Here is a 10,750-nt window from a genome sequence, read left to right on the forward strand (position 1 = left end):
TAAGACTATAAGGAGCCTCCATGCTCCTCCTCCAACTTTTAAGATCAAATCAAAATAAAACATTTCTTCAGCAAGTAGCCTGTGCTATGGTGCTATTTATTGTGTTGCATTACAAAGTGATTAGGTTAATCAGGCCAGAACAGCAAACTCCTGCAAGAAAAATGTACCTCGTGATTCACAGACACACACACACAMAAAAATCAAACCAGAATCTCACTAAGAAAAAAAAAATCTGTATTTTAAATTACTGTGTGCAGTACAAGTCCACACTCTGGCTTGTAAAGTCTCATGGTATAACAAAGTTTAGATGAGACTTTTACAGATTTTCATGCTCCACCTAGGAGTTACAGTATTAATCCATAATTTTTCTAAATCAAAAACTTATCACTGGTTCCAGAAGATACCTTCTGACTGCCTGGGGAGTTAGACTTTAATTAGAATAAAAGGAAAGGGCTAGGAGTACACAATTTATTCTGTTTACACTGAAATACAAAGTGATATTTTTATGCACTTGGCAAGGGTGAGGGAACACCATACAGAGTAYATTAGTTGCTGTAAAACAGAACTTTTTGAATAACAACGGGTAATATTAAATACAGTTGATTTCCACATTATCTCTTTCTAATGAAATTCATACTGAGTAGCCATATAAATAAGAAAATTAATACAGAAGACTACTCCAAGTCCCTGTCCTTATATAAGTTCCCAATTAAACTGCTCTCAGCCTGGCTGCTCAGAGCCAGCAGGGGGCAGTGTCTTCAACACCACAGTAACGGAACTGGCAACATTTTTCTTTTTCCTTCTCCTGCCTCATTAAGAACAGCTTTGCACACACAGATTTCTGGGTCATGAGACTCACAGACCAGTGTAGTGACTTTGGATRATTTGTTTATGAAGCACTCTTGCAGTGCTTATTCCCAAGCATATTAGCCAATACTCTATTGACATCTGATAAGCACCATGCCCAGGGGTGTCTGCACAAGCTACATAACTATCATCAGCTTGTCCCCATCTGGGGAGAACCTATAAAGTGACGCAAGTTCACGTTAATTAATATGCATAAAATATTTTCATTTCAATGCTATCAAAAGGTTAGACAAGTAAATGCAATAGGAGATTCAAGCAGAATTGATAATTGYAAAACAACAAATTGTTTTCTTGTAAAAGTCTACAAGCATGTTTCAAACATTTTGTTGAGCTATCAACTTTTTTTAACGCAGTAACTGTTAAGACTTCCATGTCTTTTGGCTAACCACTAAAATTACTAGTTTTACATGTGACCTCAAAGACTTTAAATAAGAATTTGCCATTTGCTTGGAGAGCATATYGTCAGTCTTACCACATACACATTTATGTGCTTAAGCTTTACTTAAGAGACTAGATGGTGGTATATTCCCAGTTACATATATCCCTCTTAAGTTCTCCTTAAGTATTTCAAAAGGACTTTAACTGTATTGAGCACTAAAAGTGCTATATAYTCTATTTAACACAAAAATATTCCATGAATTTTTCCTTGCTAAAAAAAAAAGAAAAAAAGGAAAGCCCAAATCCTTTTTTCAATTAAACTTCTAGAGACATTTCATTAAAAACTGTTCAGTCAGCAAATACAAGGGAAGTGCTATTAGTGAGAAGAACAATCCTCTCCTCTTTACTTTGGCAGAGACTTTTGCACAGTGGGCCTGTGTAGCAAACCAGGAACACTTAGGCACATTGTGCCTTTCCACACGCCTCAATAGATCTGCTGAGAATTTAAGATGCTGCCATAATGGGGACAAAGCAATCATTAGGAGAGAAAGCAGTTCAAACAGAAGCAGGGAGCCTTCCTCAGACACAGGGTGACTCAAACTAGATCTACTGATTTCAGCAGGACTAGACATACAATCCAGTTTGAGCACACATGCATTGCGGGACAAGAGTCAAAGCTGGAACTTGATAAAAACCTTGGTGGCTCTGCTTTACCTTCAGAAAAGCAGTATGGCAATGGACAAATGTCATTTCAGTAAAGCAAGGCACAACCTCTTGACTGGAATTAATTACTACATGTCTCAACAAGTAGTCAGCTTGTACCTGGCATTAGTAAAATAATTTGACATCCTGGGAAAATAAATAGTGAACTAAGCACACAGGCCAAAACTGAGTTATTTCTCCTTTTCTCTTTACCTTATACTTACTTTTATTTTCTCTTTGACATGTAYGACACTTAGCATCTTGTATGATCACAGCCCTGATTTTTTTAAAAAACGTTTGCTTATCTGAGCAGCACACAATAGCTACAAAAAGTTATTTTTCTTGACATACTATATTCATGGAAGTTCAACACGTGAAGAAAATGCATGTTCATCTTCTGACTTTTTTTAAYTGTGAAGCTCTAGCAGCACAACTATTTAACATGTGTGTTTTCCTTTTTAAAGGTAGTAGCACATYTTAAAATAGTTACACTGCTTTAGCTGTTTGCCTTCAATGGCACTTGACTGAGCTCTACGGATCTGCAGCTGCTGCAAAAGGAAACATGGAAAGTGYGATGCCTGCCATGAAAGTTACCCGAGTGCCGCGATAAGCACGCACTTGGGGCYCTCTTCTCCCCACCACAGCAGGGGAGCGAGCTTTGTGGGCCTCTSCCACCGCGCAAAGGCAGCGCTGCTTGTTCGTAGGTGTCACGCAGCGAGCGGCGCCGGCCAGCGCGCACTGGGGACTGCGCTACACGAGCCGTCCCCAGGGCAGGGGTCACTCTGCCGCCCTCGCCGCTCCCTTTCCTGCCCCTCTCTCGCTGCAAGCCGCAGCTCGCTCCTTTCCTGACCGTCCTCTCGGCAGCAGCGCGCACACCACCGCGTCCGCGCAGCTCCTGGGCAGCTCCGCCGCGCCGGAGCTTCCGGGGCCGCGGAGAAGCCTCTGCTCGGCCGCAGGGGCCGCCCGCCCCGCCATCTCCGCCGCAAGCCCGAGGGGCTCGGCGCCACCTACCCAGAACCGAGCGGGCCGCTTCGGGGCGGCGCCGCGCGGCTCCCGCCCCCCGCGCGCCGTTTCGGTTGCGGGGCAGCTCCCGCCGGCCCGGCCCGGCCNCCGCGCACCGCACCGTCCCCGCTCCGTGCACCGTCCGGGCTCCGCGCACCGTCGCATCCTGCACCGGGCCCCTCCGCCACCCCCGGCGGGGAGGAAACCGCTTCCTGGCGGGATCGCGGCGCCAACCCTTCGGCCCCGGAGGCCTCGGCGTACTCACAGGGTGCTCTGGACCCCGCCGGTGTTGGCCTGGCTCAGCACCTGGGTGAGGGCCTTGGGGCGCAGCATGGTGACGGCAGAGCCTCTCCGCGCCCTGCAATGGTGGGGAGGGACACGGACATCGCCGAGCCCGGCTTCCCCGTCGGCGGGGCCATGCCTCTGCCCGGAGCACGCTGGGACTTGTAGTCCCTTCTCCAAGGGCTGGGGTGGCGGGGGGGGGACACACGCATCCCACCCTGGGGCGGCCCGTCCCCACGGGATGCTCGTCCCGGTGCCACCGGCTCCGGGAACCGCGGCGCTATCCCGGCCGCCCGCCCCGGAGGAGCGGGAAACGCCGCCGGGAGCTTGCAAAACGCCGCCCAACGCCGCCGAGAGCTTGCAAAACGCCGCCCGGGCTCTGCGGGGCGGCCGCGCAGCGCTGCGTCTCGCTCCGCGTTTTACCGGCCCCGCGCAGGGGTTCGGGCCGGCTCCAGCTTGCGGCCGGGAGGTCTCGCGGCAAAGGATATGTTTGGGGAAAGAGCTCAAATAAGCAGGTCAAGCCTCTGCCCCCAGGAGTATAATACAAAATAAGCTGAAAAAGCCTCAGTAGAGCAGCTTTAACAATATATATATATATATTTATCCAGCAAACCACCCAGACCTAGAGCTGGTATCAGAGGACACAGGCAGAAAACAGCTCACCCAAAGGGGGATCAAGCTGCTTGCCCTCAGCCTGCACCCAGGGAAAGGTGCTAGCTGCAGATAGCGAGCAAGGAAATAGCAATAACTAATGGAAAACCCTAAAACCAGCTAGCTTTGCCCCACACCCCCAGCTCAGCTCCCCTGAGAGGCACAACTCCCTCCCCTGCAGATACTCACATAGCTGCAGACACCCACAACCCAGCCTGGGCACCCCCAGCTTTATAGCAGGGCCTGAGCTGTGCCCTAACGACCCTGGGCACTAATTGGACCCCAGCCTGGGTCTGCCCTGAGCCACCTGCAAGGTGGTGGTGGTGGGGTCTATAGGTTGGGTGTAATTAGGCTGCACCCTGCTAATGAGGGGGTACCTGGGCCAAGCCAACTACCGAGGGGGGTGCAGGCAGGATCCACCCAACGAGGGGATGTGCAAGCTGGACCTGGCTAACGGGGGRCACGGGGGGGACGTGCGAGCTGGATTCCCTAGTGGGGGTTTAGCTAATGAAGGGGGTGCAGGCTGAACCCCACTAATGAGGAAGATGCAGGCTGGACCTGAATGAAGGGGTGGGGCAGCCCAGACCCCACTAATTAAGGAGATGCATCCCAGACCCTATTATTATGGGGATTCAGGCTGAGCCCTGTTAATGAGGGGGGGTACAAGTCAGATCCAGCTAACGAGGGGGATGCATGCAGCCCAGAGCCCACCTGCAGGGGGGTGCAGCCCAGGCCCTGCTAACGAGGGGGCCTTATCGGGGCGCAGCTGAGGTGGTCAGCACTAGGGGTAGTATGTGGGGCAGCAGCTGCTCCCGCCGCTTTCTCCCAGTTGCCCCCGTCTCCCCCAGCGCCCCCCGCCGCGCTGCAGTTCCCCTCCGGCGCGCCGGGGGGCGGCGGCGCGGCGCGTCCGCGCTGCGGGAAAACCCTCTCGGGGCGGGGTTAGCTGCGGGCGATTTTCCACTCCGGAGAATTATCCCACCCGGGAATGAAGCCCCGGTGCTGGGGAGGGGGGGGAAGTGTGTGCCTGGAGCCCCCGGCCCGGCCTTCTCGCGCGGATCCGTGTTTGGGACGTCTTCACCGCCTCCGCGCTTCGTCGGGAGAGCGGCTCGTCGGGGCTCGGCGCGGCGGGAGCGCGGAGCGGCCTCGCGGGAGGCGGCGGCGGGGCCGCGGCTCGGAGCCGTCTGGGAGCGAGGAGCGACGGTGTGAACGCGCGCCCAGCGTCTGCATGTCACAGCTCGCCTTCCCCTTGTCCTGGAAATGAACTGTTTGAACGTTTCCTTTGTTATCTCTAAAATGAAAAAAAAAATCATATAAATCCTTACATAGCTTTGTAAAACAGATACCCGTAGCTGGAGAGTTATCCATGGCTGAAAAATACTTTTTTTGTAACAATGTGTAAGGTAGTCAGAGCACTGACCTCCAGTTTATTTTGATTGTGAATCCAAGGAAYTTACCAGGGGAGTTAATTGCAAATCTTAATGAAATGACTTTCTTCAGTGTAGTTTCCTATGTTCCAGGTTTATGGGACGCTTAGGCCCATAGTCATATGTCTAAATACCTGCATCATAACATAAAATAATGCAGAAAAGCTTTCTTCCACTTGGTGGTGCCAGTTGCACAGGGAAAAAAATTCCAGCAGTGAATCCGTGCCACTCAAATTATTGGTCAATCATGCTCTTACGGATATAAAGCACAGCTGAAGCTGTAGCAACCTAAGATCAGTTAAAACCTTTACTTGCCCGTGGTATCCCTAGAAGATAATAATTCTTCAAGGTGATTTCCTAGGTTGAAATAAAGCATTTGACTATGCTTACATACGCCCAAGTGGCTTCTCTGATAACTGGGTTGCTGCTGCTGTAGTTCTGGCTTGTTTGCACGGGAGCTCTCGCTCCTGGGAAACGGGGCAAGTAGCCAGCCACTTGGCTGAAGTTTCGAATAAACACCTCAGAGGGAGAAATTTGTTAAACTACTTCTCATAGAGCCCCAAATCCCTCAAACCAAACAACRCATATTGTCAGTGAATTGCATCTGCTCTTTCAAGATAAGAGAAGATGTGATTTGCAGACAGCGATTTTGATTGATATCTGCTATTGCAGCCTGATCTGAGATGTTTTTGAAAAGGTCTCTCCAAATGCTAGTGAGTGAATAGTAAAAATAATCAGGTTGTTAGGAAGTCCAGGCAAAACAGGAAGAGCAGAAGAACTGGGTTCAGGAGTCATCAGATGCTCTCAGAGRTCAATACATACTTCACTCATGGGATGTTTGGCCTCAACTGTCTTAACAGAGAATAACGTCTTATGATTTCTGTTCCCTCTTATGCTGACACTCACGATCAGTTGTTAGTAGCGCTACACACTGCTCGGGATTTTGCCCGAGTCGAAGTTTCAATTTGAGCAAGGATATCAGGGTTTGGCCCTGAACTTGGTTTGTGTTCACCGAGCATTGCTTGTTTTGGTATGAATCATGAGGAGCTGTTGGCTGCTTGGGAGGTACGCAGCACAGCTCAAGCTACTGACTCAGGACTAACCTCATTTCTTTGTCTCAACATCTTATGGAAACTGGAAGCAAAGAGTTAATAATAGGAAGGGAATCCCCTCACTCTTTTTTAACCTCTAGCAAGTGCCAAATACTGGAACTTYTACTGCCCTTTCGCTAGTGTCACTTGGGCTGCAGCATCAGTGCTGTGTAGGATGCTACCAGGCATCGCTGTGTCACCTGAGCAAGCCAGGGCTGCAGTGAAGCGCAGCAGGTCCCCGATGGCCTCCTTGTCAGGGCAGGATGCTTAATAGATTTGGAAATCAAATTGGAATACATTCAGAAATAGTTTTCAATCCTGTAGAATCACAGAGTCTCTTGAGAAAGAACTAGATGATTTCCAGAGGTGCCTCCCAACTTCAGCCATTCTGTGACTCTGTGATTCTGCCCAAAATGCTCAGGTAGGTGTTTRTGCTGTTATTGTCGCTATTGCTGGTTGCTATTTTTGGAGTGTGAACTTACATTCACTTTTGGGAAGACTTGATCAATAGCTAAAATTTGCTGCGCAGTACTGTGTGTGGAGACTAAAATCTTTCATGTTGCTGTTTTGTGACAGAATTTTGTTTCTTTTTCACTTTGAGGCAGTTTCTGAGTCAGCTGATCTGTAGAAAACAACAGCCTCACATCTGTGCTTCGCCTGAACAGTGACTCTGCTGCTCACCGTCTGTGGCCGCTTGTGGCCCATAGTTGGTGTGTTATGTAAATAAGATACAAGTTATGCAAAATATGTAGCTAGTTTTCATATTTTTGATTTTTCCTCCTTGTCCAGGCTCTTCAAGACCCTGGACATACATCACCAGAGAGGTAGCATCCTTGAAAATGAGATACTGGTATCTGAAGAAAGGACATTTTGTGATCCCCATTGTCAGTTCATCCAAAAGCTGGAAGCTTGGCTGCAGGTGACCTGAGGAGCAGGACAGGGGGACAGTGGCCTTCAAGGAAATAGCTTTGGTGAGTGACAGTGATGCGACCGGACACCAGGTTCTCTTCTCTGATAGATAAGAGTGAAGAAATTAGCTCTGAAACTAGAAAGAAGAAAGCCAAATACAAAACTTTGCTTAAAAYGCAGTGCAGGTGTTCCTCAGACAATAGTGTGTACTCATCTCAGAGCTCAGGGGTCTCACACAAGACATTGTTTTTTATGAATTTTGTGGTTAAGCCTCATAAATTGCCAGGTGCCACCTGGATCTGAGAGCTCCGTATTGTGCTGCATTGAAGCAACCTGTGGTTAGCACCAGAGTGGTGCTGGGAGCTGGGAGGGACAAGGATAAATGAGATAAGCAGCACTGCAGTGACTTTGAAAAGCAGCGGGAACAAAGGAGGAGAGAGAGCACACACAAGAGCGAGCAGGTGAGCTTGGCATTTGGAACAAGCTGAACAGACGTTTCAGCAGCTCTGCAAGCTGACAGTGAGCTCAAGGTAGGCTGGCAGTACTAATGACAGCATCCCAGATGCTTGTAAGACAGCCGAGTGTTGATTCATTTTCCTGTTTTAATGTGCAGCTTGATGATTTTATTTTATACGTGCATCTTCACCTCAGAGGTTGTTTTGTTACTTCAGCGAGAGTAAGGTCTTCTTTGACATGAGTAAAAGTATTACAATCTTGCTCTTGTTCTGAAATAAATGAAATATTGTGAGCTGGAAAGAAAAGCGATTTCTTTTTCCTTTTCAAGATAAAAAAGAGGTGATATTAAACACAGACACGGCTGTCAGAGCCAACTAAATTGCCGTGGCTGGGGTTCCTGGCTGGGAGTCACTCTGTAAGGATCTGAACGGGGTGAACAGTGAGGAGGAAGATTGTTCGGTGTAACCCTCAATGACCCCGCGTTATAATTACAGACCAGAGGCAAATTTAGAATGAGTCACAGGAAATATTCCTGGCACTGGGAATATTTCTAGCTCTCCCAGGAGAGCTGCTGGAAACATTGCTGCCTGGGAGCTAGGCAATTCAAAGCGTTTGATGAACAGCCCATTGGCAACAATTATCTACTGCAAGAGGCGAAGGTTGGGCGACCGGAGGGGACTTCTTTGTCATTTATTTCTTCCAGGGGATATTCAGTGAAAGAGGGGCGAAAAAAAAGACGTTTGGATTTTTCTTTAGCAGAGGTAAACTCTGTCTGATTAGAGCTGGAGACTAATAGCAAGAGTTACGCCATGGGCTTGGAGATAAGTGTGGCACAAAGATGACACTTAGTCACAAGTCTGGATGAGGAGAGAAAGTATTAAATGCTGTSCTCAAAATGTGCTCAGTGGTGGCTGTTTCTTTACAGTGAATTAGTCAGCAGCTCTGCTGAGGCACTGCTTGTGGTTTGGGAGATGCTGAAGATGCTGCTGCAGGCGGTGAAACTACACAAAATGGCATAGGGTATTATGCTGAAGGAAAAGATCTGTGGACAGCACAGGGCAACTAGATATCCAGGTAGTTTGTAGGTAATCGAGTACACGTCTGTAGGAAAGCAGGACTATTCTGGGGCAAGCTGGTTATTGCTCCAGGGACAGACTTTACCAAGTCTGCTATGGGATGCTGCCATGAAAGGGAAACAGAGCACAGCTCTGAACACATCTGGGCACAACTGCCCATCACAGGTCTATGGAGAGCAGGATGCAGGCAAGCACGTTGCCACGCTTGATCTGCAAAGGATGGCAGGGGACCGCAGTGCAGACAGTGATATTTAGCAATATAGGCAGCTGGACAGAGCCACGCAGGCAGATGGGGACAGCAGTATGGGCAGCTTGTTCTCAGTGGGATGAAATGAAGAGAAGCTGGGAAGAAAATAAACCTTGATTTTTGTTGCCAAGGCCTAACGAACAATTTTGAAGTTAAACACAGCTCTTAAGGCAAGAGCTGAGCGGGCTGATACGTCATTCTGGAGCTGGAACTTATCAAAGCATGCAGTCCTTTCCTGATGGTCTCTGAAAGATGTGCTGAAATGTTGCTTTATGGAAAGGTTATAAATGAAATAATCTCAGAAGCATCCTGAGCATCATCCCTTTAGACCATGGACTGCATGTACGAAGGACACCTTCAGAAAAGACACAGAATAGACATTTCTAGCAGGTTAAGTGAAGTGCTGAGCAGGGATATAATCAGTTAAAGAAACCAAAACCGTACCACATAACTTCTGGTTAAAATTGTATAGCCTTAAAGTATAGTATATATTTGCAGCTCATACTAACCAGATTAGTAAACAAGAAAATACATTAGAAAAGGTAATTGAATCTTCTCTATACTATTTGTTTATTTTTGCACTTCTCATAGCTAGGTAGTGAAAAGTAGATTAGTCAGTTTTGGTTTTGTTTCTGCACAGAATTTTTTTTTATAAGTTCTGCACAGAATTTTTTTTTATAAGTCTGATGCAGTAGCACAAAGTTGCAGTGTTGAGGGTGAAAGTCTTGTATTTATACAATACCATATTCCCATGGCAACCACATTGTTATTATTTTTAGTTCTTTTTCTGTGAAAGCTAAAATTGTGGTCAAAAATGAACAATTATTTCAGCTTTCCAATATAAGTAATTCTTAAAAATAGAGTTCTCAGCAGGGTCCTTAAGCAGATGACTAACTTAAAATGTATAAATATTTTCTCTAGAGCAAATCTGCAGCTAGTATAAATTGCTGTATCTCCTTTAAATTCAAGGGAACTATAGCATTTTGCATCAACAGAGGATACATTCCTCCAGCTTTAATGGAGCTACTCACATTCAGCAAGCATATGCTAGAGCACTTTGCAAAACTGAGGCCTGAAAAAGTCTACATTGGGATTAAGTAGCATGTGCTGCTCTGCCTGTATGGAATGGTGTGTGGGAGACACATTCAGAATCAAGGACCAAAGAGTGGTGAGAGAGTAGTGAAGAGTTAAAGATTTAAATAATATGGCATGAGACAGACAAAAATTTATCTTCCAGCCAACAGTCTCATTCAGTTTTGTATAAACTGAACTGCAAGTCATCAAACTTGCAGCCTGTAATTCTGTTGCCTGTAGTGGGCTTACTTGTGGTAAGCTGAGTCAGGTGTGAGTAGAATGGGGCAGATTTGGATATTGGCACCTGATGACTACTCGCTGTATGTGCCTTGGTGTCCTAATAGATAGGTGCATGCCTCAGGGTCAAAGTCAAAATACATTCAAGTACTTACATGAGGTACTGAGCGGATGGCCCTATCTGGACCTCTCAATTCGCTAGGTGCCATGGGTAAAGTAACTTACATTCAAAGCATTTTTCAGTCAAAGTGATTAGAATTGTTCTCTAAAAAAAAGTGCTTTATGCACAGGCATCATTATTCATTTTGGAACATAAACTAACTTACAACTTTTCTCTTTTTCTCAAGTGACCTG

Source organism: Rhea americana, unplaced genomic scaffold, assembly GCF_003343005.1.
Source record: "Rhea americana isolate MKP2758 unplaced genomic scaffold, rheAme1 scaffold_72, whole genome shotgun sequence".
Taxonomy (NCBI): Eukaryota; Metazoa; Chordata; class Aves; order Rheiformes; family Rheidae; genus Rhea; species Rhea americana.